The sequence below is a fragment of the Cetorhinus maximus genome, chromosome 8 (genome assembly GCF_964194155.1).
Source record: "Cetorhinus maximus chromosome 8, sCetMax3.hap1.1, whole genome shotgun sequence".
NCBI classification, from domain to species: Eukaryota; Metazoa; Chordata; class Chondrichthyes; order Lamniformes; family Cetorhinidae; genus Cetorhinus; species Cetorhinus maximus.
The window spans coordinates 138,241,122-138,263,674 of NC_135886.1; positions in this window are offsets into that span (position 1 = coordinate 138,241,122).

The window sequence follows — 22,553 nt, forward strand, 5'->3', positions numbered from 1 at the left end:
GTTGGCATATAAAAGAGCATTTAAGGAGCAAAAGGCAAATAGAAAGCTAATTGTAGTGGGGTTGGGTCAGGCAGTGTCTTCTGTTTGGCAGTTCAGGACACACTGAGAATTTTTGTAAAAGGAAAACAAGCGAGTTTCTCTCTGAATTGAGCAGTTTTCTGTTTGGCAGTTTTCAAACAGACCCTGGTGTTTAAGCAGGTCTATGAGAATAAACCAGAGACTGTGTTATTGTGTGTGTTATACCATTGGAAAGAGCAGAAAGCTGAAAGCAAAAAAGCAACAGATTGTGGATTGGACAAGATACATTGTTGTTCTTTCATTGTTGCTACAGCCCACCAGACCATTTAGAGGGGACAGAGAAGGGAGGCTTTGGGATGCTGTGCCATCAGGGCTGTCATAACCCGAGTGAGAGAGGATTGGTAGGTGCGTGCTTTGTTAGTGGTTGCTGTGTCCGAGGACTTCGGGCTTCAGATGGAATACAGCTGCTGGTGAATGTGACACAAGTGCCAAAGTGATTGAGTGGGAAGTGAGAGATCCTTCATAGTAGAGGCTGCATTGGAGAGACTGTGAGTTTGCAGGCGGTGCCACATTTCTATGGGAGATAATACAAGTGCTTACAACTTCTTGAGGCATATTTTTGCTGCATCGACTATTTGAAGTGAAATTTACCTTTTCATTTGAAATATCCTTTGAATTATGTTGACTTTACTTGGTTTTGTTATAGTAACAGTTTTTAAAAAGTGAAACCTTGTCCCTCAGTTTACTTTCTGTTGACTTTCGGGGATTCCTTCCTTTTAAAAGTTATTGGTTTCTACAGGGATCATAACACATCCCTGTTATAATGTAGGGAGAGCAGCAATCGATTTTCACACAGCAAACTCCCACAAACAGCAATGTGATAGTGGTCATATAATCTTTTTAGCGATGACGATTGAGGGATAAATATTGGCCAGGAAAAATAAGATCACAAAGAATAGGAGCGCCAGTAGGCTATTCAGCGCATTGAGCCAGGGCCAGAGATGCCCAGGATATCACCACTGCTCTTCTTCAAAATAGTGCCATGTGCCCTTTTACCTTACATGGGCATATGGGGCCTCGGTTTATCACCTCGTCCAAAGGATGGCTCCTTCAACAGTATAGCATTCCCTCAGCAGTGCACTGGAATGTAAGCTTTGATTTTGGTGTTCAAGTCCTGGATTGGGGCTTCTGACTCAAAGGCATGAGTGCAACCAACTGAGCCTCAGCAAAACCTTCTGGCAGGGACTTAATGGACCAAAATGGATGGTTTTGATGTTGCAAAATTTTATGAAAGTGGATCATTGGACAGGATTTTCCAGCCCCGCCCACCACCAAGATTGTCCACTCCTGTCAAAAGCCAATGGACTTTTGGCTGGGCTGCCGCATCACCACAGCGGGTCCCACCACAATGGGATTGGAAAATCCCAGCCATTATCTTTGTTGACAGAACAAGGATTTTTTCAATAAAGTGAAAAACAAGCATTGTATTTTGAGAGATCTCTTTGTTTCTTAATCACAATATATTTACACCATCAGCCTTTATTTAGTGACTACTTTAGATGAGAATTTTACAAAGATATTCATGAATAGGAGAGTCAGTCTGCCAAAATTCATTGACTATGCTTCCAGTCAGTGCAGTGGCTGTATTTGTACAACAGTGAAGCATCAAATAAAAAGCATTACGGTTTATCTGAATCCTTAAATGATTTTTATTATTTCATGGGATCTGGGTGTCACTAGTGCAGCCAGCATTTATTGCCCATCCCTAATTGCCCTTGGGAAGGTGGTGGTGAGCTGCCCCCTTGAACCGCTGCAGTCCATGTGGTGTAGGTACACCCACCGCGCTGATAGGGAGGGAGTTCCAGGATTTTGACCCAGCAACAGTGAAGGAACGGCTGATATATTTCCAGGTCAGATTGAAGGAATCTACTTTTTATGGACAGGCTTTATGCCACAAAAAGTAAACCTATCATCACATTCATATCAATTATCAGCTGATTGGTTAGACCACTAGTTAGATCACACTAGTTAGACCACAATTAGAACACTGCGAACAGTTTTGGTCCCCTTACCTAAGGAAAGATATACTGGCATTGGAGGCAGCCCAGAGAAGGTTCACTGGGTTGATCCTGGAGATGGAGAGATTTCCTTATGAGGAAAGGTTGAGTAGGTTGGGCCTGTACTCATTGGAGTTTAGAAGAATGAGAGGCGACCTTATTGAAACATATAAGATTCTTAGGGGGCTTGGCAGGGTAGATGCTGAGAGGTTGTTTCCTCTTGTGGGAGAGTCTAGGACCAGAGGGCATAATCTCAGAGTAAAGGAGCGCCCATTTAATACAGAGATGAGGAGGAATTTCTTCTCTCAGAGGATAGTCAGTCTGTGGAATCCTTTACCGCAAAGGGCTGTAAAGGCTGGGTCGTTAAGTATATTCAAAGCGGAGATAGAGGGATTTTTAATCAGTAAGGGAATCCAGGGTTTTGGGGAAAAGACAAGAAAGTGGAGATGAGGATTATCAGATCAGCCATGATTTCATCGAATGGCAGAGCAGACTCAATGGGCCAAATGGCCTACTTCTGCTCCCACATTTTATGGTCTTATGGATTTTGTCATTTAAATCAACGTACAAAAACCTTAATTTAAAATGATCTTAATTTAAAATGACTAAATTAGCCCAGATTGCAGTTAAGGTTTTCTACAAATCGTATCCCTTCTCCATTAGTTTTTGGCTCACATTTCTTCGAGCCTCCACTGGTATACATTAGTATGCCCCTTCCCTTCGCATTTTTATTTGCCGATTTAAAAGCATTAAAAAAACATCAGCTTGTTTCAGGTTGTCAGCACATAATTAAGGCTAACACTTCACTGCAACTCTATGGGAATATTGAGAAAGAAACTACTAGCTATTTATAAAATAAACTCATGAAGCATGCAATTTAAAATAAACCATTTGGTTACAAGCTTAAAACAGGTTAATGGATTAAACATTACAGCAGAGTGCAAGAAAATCACCAGCATGTGATACGTCCTTCTAGTGATGATTGTGCTTTCCGATGAAACATGAAACCAAGGTCATGTCCACCTGTCTGAGTAGACATTAGAAAATCAGACAGCGCTCTTTCAAGGGAGAACAGGGAGTTCTTTCAGTGCCATTGCCAATGGTCCACACCTTTAAAACATACCAGCAATTTCATTTAGAGAACGATACAGCATAGAAGGAGGTCATTCAACCCTCTTTCCTGTGCTGGCATTTTTAAAGAACTATCCAAACCGTCCTGCTTCCCTGCTCTTACTCCAAAGCCCTGCAGATTTCTCCTTTCCAATCATTTATGCAATTCCCCTTTGACAGTTACTGTTGAATCTGCTTCCACCAGCTTCTCAGGCAGAGCAGTCCGGATCCATAATGAATAGCTGTTTGTGGTAACTCGAATGGCTCTCAATGAACTCTGAAGGATCGTGGGATGTCCTGAGGAAGTGACAGGTGCTAAATGAATGCAAGTTAATTCTCTCTTAATTCCAAAGTGCACTTCACTGTAACAATATTTAAACTTCTACAAGTAGAAACTTGGCAAAACTGAGGTCAGAAATATCATTGCTGGGGTGAGGTAAAGAAAGATGGACAGAAGGGGAGGTGCAGATCATAAACACTGATATTGACCTGAAACAAAAACAGAAAATGCTGGAAAAACTCAGCAGGTCTAACAGCATCTGTGTGAGAGAGAAACAGAGTTAACGTTTCGAGTCCGTATGACTTCTTCAGAGCATACAGACTCAAAACGTTAACTCTGTTTTTCTCTGCACAGGTGCTGTTAGACCTGCTGAGCTTTTCCAGCATTTTCTGTTTTTGTTTCAGATTTCCAGCATCTACAGTATTTTGCCTTTATCACTAATATTGACCTGTTTTGTTGAGGATCCTGTTACTGCTCTGTAAATACTATGGAATACTAGGTGATACATTACTTCCCTTTCAGGATGCTGAATTCTAATGGCCAATGTGCAGAGTGACAGATTGACAGTTCCATTATCAACAATGTAAAGTTTTTTAAGATAAAAGCTGTAGTTGTCTTTTCTCTTGTAGTACATTTCATGGTCTGGAGAAACACATTCAGCTGATGTGACTCAAAGCTGAAAGAAAAAAATGACAAACTAACTTCTACATTTGGCACTAACTGTGAACCTGAATTACATATACTGGACAACTACCAAACCTTCCGATGTCCAGAGGGTCTTGCCCCAAGGTAATCCAGGAGTTTGGCTGGGGAACCCCTCTGAAGTCCCCATGCAAGGACTGCATAGAAATTTCCTGGGAAATTTTAACTTTCGGTTGGACAATTACCCTGCATCTGGAACCCTCCGATACTCTGTTTTAAAGTTGTAGATTTCAGATGGTTCCAGTTTGCTTAGCAGGATAGTTACCCGTGAAAAGTTAGAAGCATTAAAATTAGTTCTAACCCTTGGGTAACTATACTACTGACCACCCCCGACCAGCCCAGCTCCCTTCCCCCCTTCCCACTGGACCCCCTGACTACACCCCTGACCAAGCAACTACTCCTCCTCCACCTGACTACCCTGCCGACTCCCCCCTCAACTATCCCCCCACCCCGACTACTCCTCTGACTGACCCCACCTCTCAACATCCCTGACCCCCTAACTCTCTACCCTGACCCCTGACCCATCTACCCCACCCAACCCCCCCAACCTACCTAATCGCAGCCCACCTGCCCCCCTGCACCCGCCACCACCCCCCCCAGCCCACCACCAACCCACCCTACCCTCTCACCCACTTACATTACACACCTACCCTCTCTCCTAGCTTGTCGAAGTGACAGGGGCACTTTAACTTACCGGAATAATGCAGCTAGTGCCGTAAAAAATGGGTGTTGCGTGGTTTCCCCCAATGATCCTACACCACGAAGGAAGGACTCCAGGAGCAGCTATGCTCCACATTTCTCAGCAGGCCTGGGTCAGAAGGCCGGGCAAGAAATGCGGAGCTTCAGTCTAAGATGGGAAATTAGGAACGGAGTAGCAATCCACTCCAGAGTTAGGAACTCCCTTCCTAGCAGCACTAGTGGGTGTTCCTACAACACACCAGACTGCAGCAGTTCAAGAAAACGGCTCACCGACATCTTCTCAAGGGCAATTAGGGATGGGAAATACATTCTGGCCTAGCCAGCAATGCCCACATCCCGTGAACAAATATAAAAATAAAAGTCCGATGGTGATTGCTGTTCCACGGAAGATTGGGCCCAATATCTTGCATCCACATAGTTCTCTTATTGTAATAAAATATTGCAGGCATTTCATAGACGTATCATCAAACGAGGTTGGACGCCAAGGCATTTAAAGCGATGTTAGGACAGGTGGCTAAAAGCTGAGTGACTGCAGGGGGTTTTAAGGATTATCTGAAAGGAAGACAGACAGATGGAGAGGTTTAGGAAGGGAATTCAGGAATGAAAGCAGAGCTGTCAATGGCGCAGCAAAGAAAGTCAGGGATGGTCAAGGGGTCAGAATTGGAGGACCAAAATGATCCTGGACGGTTGTAAAGCTGGATGAGATTACAGAGATAGGAAAAGGCAAGGTCACAAGGGATGTGAATTTTAAAATTAAACATTGCTGGACTGGGAGCCAATGTAGTTCTGCAACCACAGGAGTCAGCGGGAATTGATAAGAGTCAGGGTATATATATGCAGCAGACATTACAGAGGGCGGTAGGTGAAATGCTAGCTAGGAGAGCATTAGGACAGTCAGGTTTGGAGATAAAGCCATGAGTTAGGGTTTCAGTAGCTGAGTCAAGGGCAGGGATGGGCAAACATGCAAACTTTATAGCCCGGCTAACAAATTAATAATTCCTTCATTCTCACACTGAGCTGACAAATCGGGCCCTAATAATTAAAAATTGAAGGTAGAAATGCCTTTGTCACATCACCACTTAATACATTTGTACGGCAATCCACTGTACACCATTTTAATGGATGTACCAACGCATTTAAAATAAAATTGGGTGAACATCATTCTTGAAAGGTCAGACAGAATGCCGTAGTTTATTTGTTGAGAATGGTAACATCTAATGTTATGTGGTATGAACTGTATTTGTTATGTTAGAATACTCAACATACGTCAAATATAACCAAGACATAGCTTAGATATTGTACCTGTCAACATGGCAGAGATTTTAAAATTACCATGTTTATATTACATAATCTGCAACAAAATCGCTCAAGTTCTGCCCAATCCTTTCAGTTAAAATGTTAATTGTAATTGTGCATTGCCTTTTACCTCAATTACTCTTGGCTCAACTGAAGTATTAAAACTTTTACATCTCACGTGTATCCATAGTGTATGTAGAAAATACCTGTCACAGTGTGAACAATGCAGACTATACCTTGAATGTTCCAATTGGCTCGACAATCAAAGCTGGTTGCCTCTGCTAATTTGCTCCAATGTCGATAAGTTGGGAAAAAGAATTACCAATTATGACCCAGTAAGCAGATAGCAAAAAACCATCAATTATGAGGCAACAAGTGTCACAAGGAAGGATATACTTGCCCTGGGGGTGGCACAGTGACGGTTCACTAAATTCAATCCTGGGATGAGGGGGTTTGTCCTATATTGAGTGGGTGAGTAAACTAACCCTATACTCTTAGGAGTCTGGAAGAATGAGAGGTGATCGCACTAAAACGTACAAGATTCTGAAAGGGCTTGACAGAGTCTGGAGTTCCTGCCTGGGGAATCTAGAAAAAGGGAGCAGTTTTTTAAAAATTCATTCATGGGCTGTGAGCATCACTGGTGGGGCCAGCATTTATTGCCCATCCATAATTGCCCTTGTTTAGAGGGCATTTGAGAGCCAACCACATTGCTGTGGGTCTGGAGTCACATGTAGGCCAGACTAGGTAAAGACGGCAGATTTCCTTCCCTAAAGGACATTAGTGAACCAGATGGTTTTTTTTTTACAACAATCAGCAATGGTTTCATGGTCATCATCAGACTTTTAATTCCAGATTTTTATTGGATTCAAATTCAATTGAATTTTTGAATGCCCCTATGGAGGGATTCAAACCTTGGCCCCCAGAGCTTTAGGCAGGGTGGCTGGATTATTAGCCCTGAGATAATACCACTACGCCATCGCCTCCCCTTATCCAGTCTCAGGATAAGGAGTCGATCATTTAAGACTGGGATGTTTACAGGTTGGAATCCTCCACCACAAAGGGTTTTGAAAGCTCCATCAATGAGTCTATTCAAGATTGAGATCAATGGAGTTTTGATCTCTCAGGAAACCAAGGGATATGAGGAGTGGGAAGGAAAGTAGAATTCAGGCAGATGATCAGCTATGATTGCACTGAATAGAGGACCAGGTTTGATGGGCCGAATAGTCCACTCCTGCTCCTATTTCTTATGTTTTTACAAGCCCAACAAATGAAATAGTTCATTTTTGTTTTCAGTGATAGCAATCAACCAATTGCCAAATTCTATATTTGGGCATTAATTTCCTGACCTCTCACATGAATAGAAATGGAGAAATGGAGCATATATATCATTTTTGTAAAAAAGAGTTAAATTAAAACAATCTAAATAAATATCATTAGACTTGATCACAATGTTGGTGCAATTAGTTTTGATGTTAGAATTGCTTGTTAGATTTTCAAAACTGTGATCAATAGATTTTTGGAAACTAAGGGCATCAAGGAGTATGGGGATAAAGCGGGGAGTTGGACTGAGGGAGAAAATCAGCCATTGCCTGTGTAGGAGTACAGAGGATATACAGCACAGAAATTGGCCATTTGACCCAGCCACAATGCTGGTGTTTATTCTCCACTTAACCCTTCACCCATCTTTCTTTGTCTAAATCTATCATCATAGCCCTTTATTCTCTCTCTCTCAAATGCGTGTCTAGCTTTCCCTTCAATGCATCTGCGGCGATCGCCTCAGCCCTTCCTGTGACAGTGATTCTCACACTCTTGGGGTAAAGAGCTTTTTTTGCATTCCCTATTGGCTTTCTAGGTGGCTTTTTATATTAATGGCCTCCAGCTATGCTCTTCCCCACAAGAAGAAGCATTCTCTCTGCATCCACTTTATCAAAACCTTTCATAATTTTAAGCATTTCCATCAGGTCACCTCTCAGTCTTCTTATTCCAAGAGAGAAAAAAGAAACGTGTTAATCCTTTCATGGTGTGCATGCCCACGAATTTAAGGTATCATCCTTGCATGCAATACTCTCAGTGTGGCCTAACCAAGGTGCAATACAGGTTTAGCAGCACTTTGCTATTTTTCAATTCTATCCCTCTGGATGTAGAGCCCAGTGCTTGGTCTGCTTTCTTGTTTTTGGCTTTGCTAACCTGTGGTACAACTTTTAGTTAAAAACAAAAAACTACTGCGGATGCTGGAAATCCAAAACAAAAACAGAATTACCTGGAAAAACTCAGCAGGTCTGGCAGCATCGGAGGAGAAGAAAAGAGTTGACGTTTCGAGTCCTCATGACCCTTCAACAGAACTAAGTAAAAATAGGAGAGGGGTGCAACATAAGCTGGTTTAAGGTGGGGGTGGGGGGTGGGGGGAGAGAAGTTGTGGGGGGGGGTGGTTGTAGGGACAAGCAAGCAGTGATAGGAGCAGATAATCAAAAGATGTCACAGATAAAGGAACAAAGAGGTGTTAAAGGTGGTGATATTATCTAAGAGAATGTGCTAATTAAGAATGGATGGCAGGACACTCAAGGTACAGCTCTAGAGGGGGTGGGGTGGAAAGACTGACAGGGCATTACAGGTATAGATTTGAAAATAATGAAAATAGGTGGGAAAAGAAAAATCTATATAAATTACTGGAAAAAACAAAAGGGAGGGGGGAAGAAACGGAAAGGGGGTGGGGATGGACGAGGGAGTTCAAGATCTAAAGTTGTTGAATTCAATATTCAGTCCGGAAGGCTGTAAAGTGCCTAGTCGGAAGATGAGGTGCTGTTCCTCCAGTTTGCATTGGGCTTTACTGGAACAATGCAGCAAGCCAAGGACAGACATGTGGGCAAAAGAGCAGGGTGGAGTGTTAAAATGGCAAGAGACAGGGAGGTTTGGGTCTTTCTTGCGGACAGACCGCAGGTGTTCTGCAAAGCGGTCGCCCAGTTTACGCTTGGTCTCTCCAATGTAGAGGAGACCGCATTGGAAGCAACGAATGCAGTAGACTAAGTTAGGGGAAATGCAAGTGAAATGCTGCTTCACTTGAAAGGAGTGTTTGGGCCCTTGGACGGTGAGGAGAGAGGAAGTGAAGGGGCAGGTGTTGCATCTTCTGTGTGGGCATGGGGAGGTGCCATAGGTGGGGGTTGAGGAGTAGGGGGTGATGGAAGAGTGGACCAGGGTGTCCCGGAGGGATCGATCCCTATGGAATGCCGCCAGGGGGGGTGAAGGGAAGATGTGTTTGGTGGTGGCATCATGCTGGAGTTGGCGGAAATGGCGGAGGATGATCCTTTGAATGCGGAGGCTGGTGGAGTGATAAGTGAGGACAAGGGAGACCCTATCATGTTTCTGGGAGGGAGGAGAAGGCGTGAGGGCGGATGCACGGGAGATGGGCCGGACACGGTTGAGGGCCCTGTCAACCACCGTGGGTGGAAAACCTCGGTTAAGGAAGAAGGAGGACATGTCAGAGGAACTGTTTTTGAAGGTAGCGTCATCAGAACAGATGCGACGGAGGCGAAGGAACTGAGAGAATGGGATGGAGAACTTTTAGTGATTGGTGTACTTGATCCGTTTGTTCCTCGACCCCATCTAGACTGACACCTTCCAAGCAATAAGTGGCCTCACTATTCTTCCTACCAAAATGTACTGCCTCACATTTCTCTCTGTTGTACAAGATTTGGCCAATTTTTTTCCATTCTGCAAGTTTATTAATGTTCCCTTGTAATTTGTTGCAGTCCTCCTCAGTATTGACTATCTACCCACTCCCCCCGCACCCCCATCCCCCCACCCCGCCCAATTTGGTGTCATGCACAAATTTAGAAATGGTGTTTTAAATTCCAAAGTCCAAATCCATGTTTCACTGCACACAATCATCTTTCAGCTTCACCATTGGCTTGAGGGTATCTTGGTGAGCCGGTAGTATGGACAAATCCATACGATGCCATGACCTCTTTAAAGTAGTCATTGGGAAACTGAGGTCCATTGTCTGAGATTACAACACCTGGGCCTGAATCTTCTGGTCGGCGTGTGGGGGTGGGCCCCGCTCATCGACACGTAAAATGACGCGCGGTGACTTCGGGCGGGCATCCCGACGTCACCGCGCGTCATTCAGATCTTCAGTTCGGCCAGCACGCACCGGAGTCAGCTGTGCACCGGCCGAACTGTCAAAGGCCTATTAAAGCCATTAATAATCTAATTAAGGCTGGTTGCCTGGGCTGCGCATCCAATCTTAAGGTTGGCGGGCAGGTGAAGAGCCCAGGCGACCTTCACATTTATCATGAAATCTCATTCATGGGCGGGATGAGGTTTCATGGAGGTTTTATAAATTGAATTAAAAATTTTCTCAAAATTCACAGACATGTCCCAGCTCATGTGACACTCTCACATGAGGGGACATGGCTGAATATTTATTTTTTTCTTTATATCAATTCATAATAATCAAAGTAATTTCCCGGAGGCACGGAGCTGCCTCAGGGAGATGTCTGCACTCTTTCGCGCGCATGCATGCGAGAAAGAGCACAGACCCCAACTCTCCCTGCTCCTCACCACCCACACAGGGAGTGCTCAGCGCTTCTGGGTGCGCATCACGTTGGGTGGGCCTTAATTGACCCACCCACATAAAATGGTGGCACGCAGCCAATCACAGGCAGCGATTGGCTGCACACCCGCCCGTGCCCGCTCCCACTCAGCTCCCCCACCCAACAACGAGGAGAAAATTCTCTCCCTGGGATTCCACGTGCTGCAAATATCTCCTTCAGCGATGTAATCGCTGCTTCAGAAATGTGACGCTGCAGTTGTTTGACTTTTATTCATCTGGAGCAGTCGACTACTATGATCTAGAACATCTTACCCCTGTGTTCAAAGAGATCCATTCCAAGACATTCCCATGGTCTTGATAAAAAGGAAGATACCATCAGTCATTCTCTTTTCTCTGAACAATGAAGAGCACAAGTAATACAGTTTGATATCATCTCTTCCAACAACTTTGAGAGACCAGGCCACCGACCAGAATATCTTGCTCTGGCCCGACATGTTTAGATGCCCAAATGTTGTTGGTGCCACTGTTGCAGTATATTGAGTCTCAGAGTTCTCAGAATGACCAATCTCTCATCATAGATGAGTAAATTATCAACTACACTGAGGTATCCTCTCTGTTCACAATGTTGTCTGAGAATGGGATTGTGGGGCATGTATGCTGGCCACCATTTGACGCAGTGTCCTCTGACCTGACAATACTCTTCATCATGATGTCTGTGCATCTCTCAGGTCATTCAGTCCTTGTGCTGTTGCTGGTAGAGATGCGAAGGTTCCTGCCTCTTCAATAAGGGCTGCATCACCTTGTTCAGGTCTTGCTGCTGGAATACAGGACAAAGCATCTGCTGGAGTCTGCTGCTTTCCCAGAATATGCTCTGTCTTTGCATGAAGCCTCATCTGAAGAATCATTGTACTCATGAAGGCATTTTTGCTAACTCCTTAAAATTTACATGTCACCAAGGGTTTGTGGCCTGGCTCTACCTTGAAGTGGAGACCAAGAACAAATCTGCAAACTTTTCACAAGCCCATGTAGCAGCTAATGCTTCTTTCTCTATCATGGCATACCTCTGTTCAGTCTCTGTCAGTGAACGGGATGCATAGTAAACTGGTCTATGCTTTCCAATCATCTGTATCTGAAAGAGTACAGCTTCCAGTCCTGTAAAAGATGCATCTGCAGCAGTGATAGTGGGTAGCTCTGGGTCATACTGAGCTATAATATAAGATAGTATCAACATCTCTGATTTTCTCAAAGGACCCCTGTTAGTGCTTCGTTCCAGCACTATGTATTGTTTTGTCATAACAGCTGATGTAGTGGCTCATTGATAGCAGTTAGGCTGGGCAAGAATGTTCCTGCTTGTTTTACCATACCCATGAATTTCTGGAGCTCAGTCATGTTTCAAGTGGCTGGAAACTCCTTTACTGCCCTTGTCTTCTGTGGATCAACTCTGATGCCAGACACATCCACAAGGTGCTCAAGGAATTTGACAGTCGGCTGTGAGAATTTACATTTGTTGTTGAATGTAAGTCCTGTTTCCTGTACAGCACAGCACAGCTCACATTCTAGTGTCATGTTCTGTCTGAGTGGATCTATAGATCAGGACATCATCCATGTGGCATAGGACTCCATCTAGCCCTTCTCAGGGGCTTGACATTGTCCTCTGGAAGATTTCTGGCAGTGTTGTGATGCTGAAGTAATCTATTAAAACAAAACCTCCCAAAAGGTGTACTGAAGATTGTGAGAAACCTAGGCTCTTCATCGAAGAGTTGTTGCCAAAATCCACTATTGGCATCTAGCTTCATGAAGATTGAACTCTTTCCCAATTTTGCTAAGCTCTCATCCGCAGACAACAAAGGGTGAACTTCACGTTCAACTGCCTTGTTCATCTAGGTAAGATCCACACAAATTATGATAGATCCATTGGGTTTTAGCATTGGGACCATCCCCGAACACAGCTGGCCAGTTCAGTCACAGGTGAAATAACCCCTTGCTTCAACATAGAGGCAAATTCCTTCTTTACTTTTGGGAGGAGTGGATAAGGAACTTTTCTGGACGTAGACAGGCACACTGGCTTTGTTTCAGGATGTAGAATGATGTGCTACGCTGTCTTCATCTTTCCTAATCCTGTGAACAACTGTGCTCTGATGCTGTTAAGCTGATCTTCTTGGCTTTCCAGTTCCTCTACTCTGCAAATCACATGTAAGTCAGTATAGGCTTTCCTGCTTGAGAGTGAACAGCTCTGGCCCAGGATCACATACAAGGTTTCAGTGATTTTCCTCTTTATATGTTGCAGGTTGTATTCAGTTTTTCTATTACCTTGAATTCTACCCCTCCCAGTGTAATGTCTGAAGAGAGCTTTTCTCCAACCACAGTTCAGCATCAAAAAGGACCAAAACTGCTGCACCTGTTTCTAACTTAAAGCATGTCTTGTTTCCTCTACTAGGATATCAGCACTCCAGTAGCTTCCATTTGGTTCCTGGATCTCTGTGAGGAAAGGCATCTCAATACCATTGATATCATCGACTTCATGGATCTTGCAATCTTTCAAAGGCTTCTCTTTTTGTTTCTTCTGTAAAAGCATCTTGCTGGGACACGCAGCCAGAAAGTGACCCTTCCTTCTTCAAAAATAGCTTTCGGCCCTTTGGCGGGACAATTTTCACACCTGTGCCTTTCCTGCCGTACCGATTACAGTTAACGGGGGTGCTGATGAACACTTTTCCTGCCTCCCCTGCTCTTATATGGCCACCTATCTGTTTTTAAATTTAACATACTCCGCTGAATCAGTCACTTTTGGAATATGGTTCTCCTTGTCACTCCAAATCACTTTTGCATGATTTTGCTTCCTGACCTAAGATTGCCTAACCTTTTCTAAGGTTAAATCATCTCTCAACTGCAAGAGGTCAGACAATGCTTCATCCAAGGCTCTGACAACAATTCTGTCCCTGAGTAGTTCATCTATTAAGCTGTCATATTCACAGTTCTCTGTCAGTCTATACAGATCACTGATAAATGTATCAATGCTTTCCCCTTGAGGTTGGGTATGCTTGTTAAAAGTAGGCTACTTAACAATGGTATCCTTTCACAGATTGAAGTAGGCATCAAGTGCATTTATGGTTTTAACATATGTAGCTTTATCTTTGTCAATCCCTTGCCTAACTACGATATCATCTGCACAGCCACCCATCATGTATAATAGCATACTGACCTGCTCAATTTTCAGCACATATTCAGCCAGGCTTCTGCCTGATTGAGACCTGAAACCGGCTTAAGGCTTTCCGGTAATGGAAGGGACTTTTCCACATTTATTCTTTTACTCATTGCCACCATATAATATTCTTGGTCTCGTTGTGCTAGCACAGAATATTTACAGGGTCTGCTGAAGTAAGGAAAATGTTGACTTTACTGAGAAGCATCTTACAGTGGCTCCATCTTAACATGAGAGAGCAAGATCATGAGTCATTGTATCACCTCCTGTGATGATGTATACTGTCTCATTAGCATATAACGCAATTTAAATTAACCCCTTATACTACATCACCCCCCAAATCTCTGAGTCTCTGCATTTACTATAGAAGCCAGCTAACAATATACTCTGTCACTTGTTCCCTGACCTTATTCACTAGTCTATTATTAGGCATATTATTAAAGGCCTTTTGAAAATCCAGATAAATTACATTTACTACATTACCATTGTCTACTCTCTGTTCACTGCTCAAAAAATTCAATAGGTTTGGTCAAGCAAAATTTTCCATTTTGAAAACCATGGTGGCTTATATTATATTCTTATATGATTCGTTTCTAGGTGTTCTTCTGTTCTCTCTTTTTGTAAGGATTTTGTTATTCTTCCTATCACCGATATTAAGCTGAATGATCTTATTGATGGATGGAGTGGTGGAAATGGTCATTGAATAATTTTAAGGCGGCAGTAGGTAGACTCTCATTAGGCAAGGAAATCAAAGGTTATCAGAGGTAGATGGGAATGTGTAACTCAAAACACAAAAAGATCAGGCATAATCTTATTGAATGGCGGAGCAGGCCTGAGGGGCCAAATGGCCTACTCCCGCTCCTATTTCTCATAGTTTTATATTTTGCACTTGTGACTTGGCCCTCTTTTTAAGACCTAGGGGAGAATTTTCTCCCTATCGGTGGGTTGTATGGGGGGGGCCGGAGTGGACAGGCACGCAGCCGATCAGCGCCCTCAATCGGTTCGGCGCACCATTTTATATAGGTGGGCGAATTAAGGCCCGCCCAGCGCAACGCACACCCGGAAGTGCTGAGCGCTCCCTGTGCGGGCGGGGGGGAGGAGGCTGTGTTGAGGCCTGCGCTCTTTCACACATGCGCGCGAGAGAGCGCAGCAATCTCTCTGAGACACAGAGCTGCCTCAGGAAGATTAGTTTCATGTATAAAACATTGATTAAAGGGAGAAAAATTTTTTAAGGACCTGTTCCCCTCATGTGAAATTGTCACGTGAGCTGGGACATGTCCATTCATGTTGATAAAAATGTTTCCAACACTTTAAAAACGTTCATGAAACCTCATCCCGCCCGCGAATGAGGTTCCACGGAAAATGCGAAGGCCGCCTGGACTCTTTGCCTACCCAACCTTAAGGTTGGACGGGCAGCTCAGGTCAATGATTTAATTGATTGTCAAATGGCCTTAATAGGCCTTTGACATTTCAGCGGGTGCACAGCCCACTCAGCTGCGCGCCCATCGAGCTGAGAATCTGTGTGACCCACGGTGACGTCGGGGCTCCCTCCGCAACGCCGATGGGAAAACTCTGCCCCTGGTTTCTGAGTTCTGTATCAGCGCCATGAGTCAGGAAGTTAATTCGAGCTCACGCGCTTTGGCATTCTTGCTCCTATTAACAAATTCTGGATTTTAGGTGCCCCTGTCCGTGGTGTTTTTGGCGGGGGGAGCGGTGCATATAAAATAGTGGGGGTGCTAACTCCACCCAGCCACAAGCTCACCCCCACCCCCGTAACACAATAGGGGGATGGGCGCTGAAACCAGCAGCCAGCCTGGCATATTCAAATAAATAATCAAGGCTAAATTGAGCTGGTTAACAAGCCAATTGACTCTAATAATATGCTGCCCATACATGGTTGGCATGGGCAATCAGACAGGAGTGAGCAGGCCATTTTTTAAAAACTTTTTTTTTTAGAGGGCAGGAAGGAGTTGGGGTAATATCTTTGGGGGGCGGGGCAGCCCCCTAAGATAGTAACCCCTCCCCTTGCTCCCTGCCTGCTCGCCAAGACCCACCACCCCCACCTGCTCCCTAAACTGGTTGAACCCTCCCTGCTCTTTACCCCGGATTTACCTTGCTCCGGGGTCCATTGGGTATTCTTCCTGGGCCCGCTTGCAAGTGCCAGCAGCACCCACTAATACAGTCCTGGCGTTGCCGGGGCTGCTGGAGCTGCCAGCTAATTGGATTGGCCTGCAGCTCCTGAGGGCGGGGCTTCCTCCCCAGTGCGGGGTGGAAGTCCCACGGGCAGGCAATTTCGCCCGTCCGCAGCGTGTTATGGCTGCGGGGCGGGCTGGCGCGGGGTGAGGCGGCTTCTAGCCGACTTTGCTTCTGGGGGTGGGGGTTTGGGGGACACGAACCATCCATCCCCCTTTAACATACAGCCCTATGTCTGCAACTGTGAACTAGAGGAAAGTCCAGTACCACACGTACACCAAATGGCATAAAGAAGACAGAGCTCATGATCATAGAATGGCATGGCACGGCAATATGCCATTTGACCCATCAAGCTTGTGTCAGGTCTTTCAAAAAGCAATCCAGTTAGTTACACTCTCCAGCTCTTTCCCCATATGGCTGCATTTTCTTTCTCCAAAACCCTTTTGAAGACTAGTACTGAATATGTGCCAACCACCCTATGGGCAACATATTCCAGATTCTAACCATTCTTGTGTAAGATGAAATTTCCCTCCTGTTGCCTCTGATTCTTTTGCCAATCACCTTTAATCTGCGTCCATGGTTATCAACCATCCTGCCATTGGAAACAGCTTTTCTTTATTTACTCTACCTAAACATTCCATGGTTTTCAACAACTCTATCAAACCTCCTCTTTATCTTCTCAGCTCTAAGGAGAGCAACCCCAGCTTCCCCCCGTCCATCTATGTAACTCAAATCCCTCATCCCTGGAATCATTCGAGCGAATCTCTTGCCAACGTCTTCACATACTTCTTAAAGTGCAGTGCCCAACATTGGACATAATATTCCATCAAGCTAGAATATTCTATATGCATCACCAAAGTGCCTTTCATGTACTCAAGCATTTACAGCCAATCCCTCTATTACAAACCAGCACATTTAGAAACACCAATATTATTTATTCTTTTGAAACAGTATATGTGTATAGATGCGCCCACACATATAAGCTGTTTGGGTCTTAACGTATTTGCGTGTAACAAATGTGCCATGGCAGTAAAATGTAAATAACTGGTCATGCAGACATACCAGAATGAAGCCCCAAGATACTTACATTGGCCAAAGAGCAGAAAACAGTTATTAGACTTTACTTTGACAATCCTTCTGAATAATTAGAATTCTCACAGGGCAGAATAGGGGGGTGGGGGTCCGGGCCGATGGCTTGTCCTCCCTGGAAGCAAAGTCGGTGTGGAGCTGACCTGCTGCTCCACGCCAGCCAATCCTGCAGCTTTAACTCACCGTGGGCGGGCTAAATAAGGCAGTGTAGGGTTTGGGGCTTCAGCCCCTCACTGGGGAGAAACCCCAGCCCTCGGGAGCTGCCGGCCAATAGGATTGGCTGGCAGCTCCATTAGGTCCGGCACCTGCCCTATTTTAGGTGCTCCCCTGCTGCAGAAAGGTGCAGTGGGGGGCCCACGCAAAATGCAGCCCACACTGACACCCCCACCTGCCCCATTCTGCCTCTCTCACACAAAAGGGAATTGAGTCCTAATGTAGCAGACAGTTCAAGTCAATCTGACAACCGTCCAATCTGCTTAGGTGCTTAAGTATAAGCTTCAACCCATCAACAATTCCACATTAATGATATACCTGCTGGGTAAACATGATACAGAGTATGGGGGGGTCAGTTGGTTCGATGACATGGTGCGGAATGACTGCCAACAGTATGGGTTCTACAGGCTGTGTTTGTTCATGGAGGTACGCGTCCGTGCCTTGTCATGCTTGATGCAGAGTGGTACTCCTCAAGCTACATAGCCAATTGTCTCTCTCTAGATGCTCTAATCCTTTGTGGGTCAAGGTTAATCCCCCTACCTACCTACTTTGTGGTGCAATGTTACAAAGGAATAAATTGTCTTGGATGCCAAGTCCCTCTTGGTTTTTAAGGTTCATGAATTATTCCCTCCATGTCTATTTACCTGTAAACAATATTCCTTGTCACATATCTAATACACAAACTATTGCATAACATCAAACTGTTTATAATCCTTATGCAAGAGATTGTCATCTTTTCATAAGAAAAACTGCACCCAAGTCATTTGTCTAGTTTATCAAATGCATTGAGTGGAATCAGTAAATAGTTCACGCAGAGACTCCCAAGAGGAATAAATCATACTGAACTCTCCTTGTTTGTTGGATAAGCAAAATGAACAATCAGAAAACAAACTCTGTAGATTATCTGGTTAATCAGTACAGTCCCGTGTTTGTTAAACTAAAAGAATGTTATGGTAATTGTTATATATATTATGCCATCCTTTACTTCGGACTCCATTCATTGCTTCCTTCCTCTAATGCACCACTCAGAATTTTATTTCAAACTCTTTATAATGGTTTATGGATTTTATTTTAACATATTTTGAAAATGAGGCACCAGACTGCACTTTACTCTAAATCTGTCAACATGCCTATATAAGAAGCCTCAGTAGTTCTTCACTCTCAGGCAATTAGAATGCTAATATGTCACAATATTTTGAGAGGATAATCCAAACAATGGACATTATAAATGCGCTGGAATCAAACTTAACCAGGCATCCAGTAACTGATACAGTCCTGCTGAGTGTTTGCATATGACAGAAAAATGGGTGAATTATTATACATGGTTATGGTATTTTAAGTAAACTTCAGCTCAGCCAAAATTATCTAGTTCATTTTCTAACTTGCATCCAAATCCTGTTGCTGACCACCCTTTTGCTCCCTGGTCTACATTGGTTTCTGGTCAGGTAACACCTCCATTTTAAAATTCTCATTCTTGTGTACAAACCCTATCATGGCCTCACCTTCCTTATCTCTGTAACCTTCTACACATCTCTCCTAATCTCTAACCTTCTACACCTCTCTTCTCATTGTCTGTAACCTTCTATGACTCTCTCCTCATCTCTGTAACCTTCTACACCTCTCTCCTTATGTCTCTTACATCCCTGAGATTTTTGCACTCCTCCAATTCTGGCCTCAAGTGCATCCCTGACTTTAATCACTCCATCATTGGTGGCTGTGTCTTCAGCTGCCTAAGACTTAAGCTCTGGAATTGCCTCCATAAACCTCATTGTCTCTCCACCTATCTCTCCTCCTTTAAGATGCTCTTTAAAACCTACCCCTTTGAACCAGCTTGTGGTCACTTGCGAAAATATTCTCTTTATGTAACTTGGTATTAAATTTTGTCTGATAACACTTCTGTGAATCACTTTGGGGTGACTTTATTACATTAAAGATGCTATGAAAATACAAGTTGTTGCTTCTGTTGAAAAGACCCACTAATTTATAGGCTTTTAAGCACGATACTTCAGTAATACTTAATCTGCAACATGTTGTATAGGCTAACAGTATGTGAAACCTTTATGAAATCATACCTAGCAACAGCAAAATATCCTAGTTTAAGTGTTATTTTTCCTATGGGTGACAATGCACCTTTTAGGGAGAGATGGCGGTATTGTCACTAGGCTAGTAATCCAGAGGCCCAGGCTAATTCTCTGGGTGCGTGGGTTCAAATCCCACCACAACAACAGTTGGTCGAATTTAAATTCAATTAATTAAAAATCTGGAATTGAAAGCTAGTCTCAGTAATGGTGACAATGAAACTATCACGGGTTTGTTGTAGAAACCAATCTGGTTCACTAACGCCCTTTATGGAAGGAAATCTGCCAAAATTACCTATACGTGACTCCAGACCCACAGCAACATGGTTGACTCTTAACTGCCCTCTGAAATGGTCTAGCAAGCCACTCAGTTCAAGGGCAGTTAGGGATGGGCAACAAATGCTGGCCTTGCCAGTGACACCCACGTTCTGTTATTGTAAATAGCACTTTGCTGCATGTAAACTAGTTGCTGCACTTTTTTACAACAGCGACCACACCTTAGAAGTACATAATTGACGGCGAAACTCATTGGGACATCCTGAGGTCACAAAAGACCCCATGGCAAGGAGGAGACAGCGAAGGAAAGTGATAGATGGGGAAGGAGAAACACAAAGAGTGAGGTGTACCTGCTCTTTTAGTATGGGATCTTTTACTACTTACTGCATAAATTATTCCCATAAAGGTCTAATGCGGCTTAATGTAGGAAAGAGTTCACCTTTCAGAATTTCAACATTGCACCACATGTTCTCCACCTCGGCTTTGATTCTTTCTCCCACTTCCCATATATTTAACATCTAAGCGAATCGAGTATTACTGCTTGATAGGCAGGGAGTCAATAACCAGAAGGCATGAATCAATCACCTTCAAACAGAGAGAGGGAACATGTTCGGTACAATCATTTTCACACTCCCAATCCTATTTCCCAACGTCAGAATCAGGGGGGGGAAGATTACACAGGGAATTGTTGTGATCTAGGATGTTCTGTCTCCCAGGCCGTTGGAAGCAGATTCAATAATAATTTTCAAAAGGGAATTGGATATATACTTGGAAAAAAAAACAATGCAGAACAGAGGGAAAGAACGGTGGGCAATGGAGCAAATTAAATAGCTCTTCAAGGATTCAGCACAGGCAGGGTGGGTCAAATGATCTCCTCCTGTGCTTTACAATTCAATTTGAATGCAGAGAATTATTAGGACATGCCCTATCAGGCGAGCGTTGAAAGCAGAATCCATTACAGTTTTTAAAAGGGCAGTGGATAAATGTTTGAAAATAATATCTTTTTGGAAAAGGTCAGGGCATTGAGACAAAATGGGTTGCTCTTCTTGAGAGCTGGCAGTATAACCTGAATGACTCCCTCCCTGTGCTGCAAAATTCTCTGACTGTTATGCTGAAAGATGGGCAGGTTTGGTATTGTCTTTTGCTTCACTGGCTGAACAAAGTCCAGGCTCCTTCCTCCTTAGAATGGCCCCTTACAACTAAGATTGTGGGTTCAAGTGCCATTGCAGAGGCTTCAAGGGGGATTGGGGGAGACAGTGATGGAGTGGAAATGTCACTGAACTAGTAACTCAGAGGCCCAGGTGAATTCTCTGGTGTCATAGGTTCAAATCCCCACCATGGCAGCTGGTGGAACTTAAATTCCATTAATAAAAAAAAGAGTAAAAAGTTAGTCTCAGTCGTGGTGACCACGAAGCTATTATCCATTGTTGTAAAACCCATCTGGTTGACTAATATCAATGCCCTTTAGGGAAGGAAATCTGCTGCTCTTACCTGGTCTGGCCTACATGTTTCTACAGAAATGTGGTTGAGTCTTAACTGCCCTGTGAAATGGCCAAGCAAGCCAGTCAGTTCAAGGGCAATTGGGGGTGGGCAACAAATGTTGGGATGCCCACGTCCCCATGAAAGAATAAAGAAAAAAAAAGCACAAAGATCTTGGCTGACACTCAGTGCAATACTGAGGGAGTGCTACATTTTTGGAGATACTGGGCCGTAGCCTCCGATTAGCGCCGGAAAGTGCTGGCCCACAGAAATTAGAAGAAATAAGTACATAGTTACCTTGAAAATAACATTGACTCTCCTGTTCGTCGGAGCTGCATGGGGCCCATATTGAAAGACTCCTCACAGGCCCAGCGATGTCTAGTTCCAGTGTATTCAAGGAGACACTTGCACTTGCTGCCGTAAAGCAGGTAAGTTTAAAGGGCCAGGGAAATTGACAGGCCAGGGAGAAGGTAAGTAGATAGGGGTTGGGGATATCCGGGTGTTGGATGGGGTGGGGGAGGGGGAGGGGGTGGGGGGGAAGTGGGGTGGGGGGTGTCCGGGTGTTGGGAGGGGTGGGGTGGTCTGGGAGTTGAGGTGGAGGTGGACCAAGGGTTTGGGGGAGGTTGGGGGGAGGTGGTGGTCCAAAGGCTTGGGGCGGGTGGGCGGTTGGTGGTGGTCTGAGGTCTGTTGGTGGGGGGGGGGGGCAGGGGTCGGAAGTCTGGGGGTTGGGTTGGGCCGAGATTGTGGGGGTGGGGGGGGTTTCCGGGATCGGGGGAGTGGGTTGATGGGGTCCGAGGTCGGGGAGGATGGTGATTGGTGGGTCCAAGGTTGGGGGTGGGGGGGTGGTGGGGTTGGGAGGGCCCAAGGGGCCAAGGAGGCGCGGTGTCCGAAGTGGGGGCGAGGTCCGAGGTCGGGAGTGGGTGGTTGGTATGCGGGGGGAGGCGGGGGGTGGGGGTATCGGTGGGAGGGCCATTGTGGGGGTGCTCGGGGTCAGGGGTTTGGGTGGATTCCCGTGGGCTCGGTCTGGATCTTTACAATAGTTACTCAGAAGTTAGAAGAGGTTTTAATTCTTCTAATTTTTTCTGGGGAACCATTGGTATAAGCCTGGAGGAACCATCTGAAGTTGTCGATTAAACCGCATTTTCGGATTGATCTCAGCGTAATGCAATTGTCCAGAGGAAGTGTGCACTTCTGGGCAATTGCCATGCAAACCCTTCCCTGGGAACTTGCCAGAGGGATTCCCCAGCGCATCTTTCGGGTATTCCCCAAATCCGAAGCTGGGGAGCGCGGAAGTTACAGGCCATTATCTTTCAGA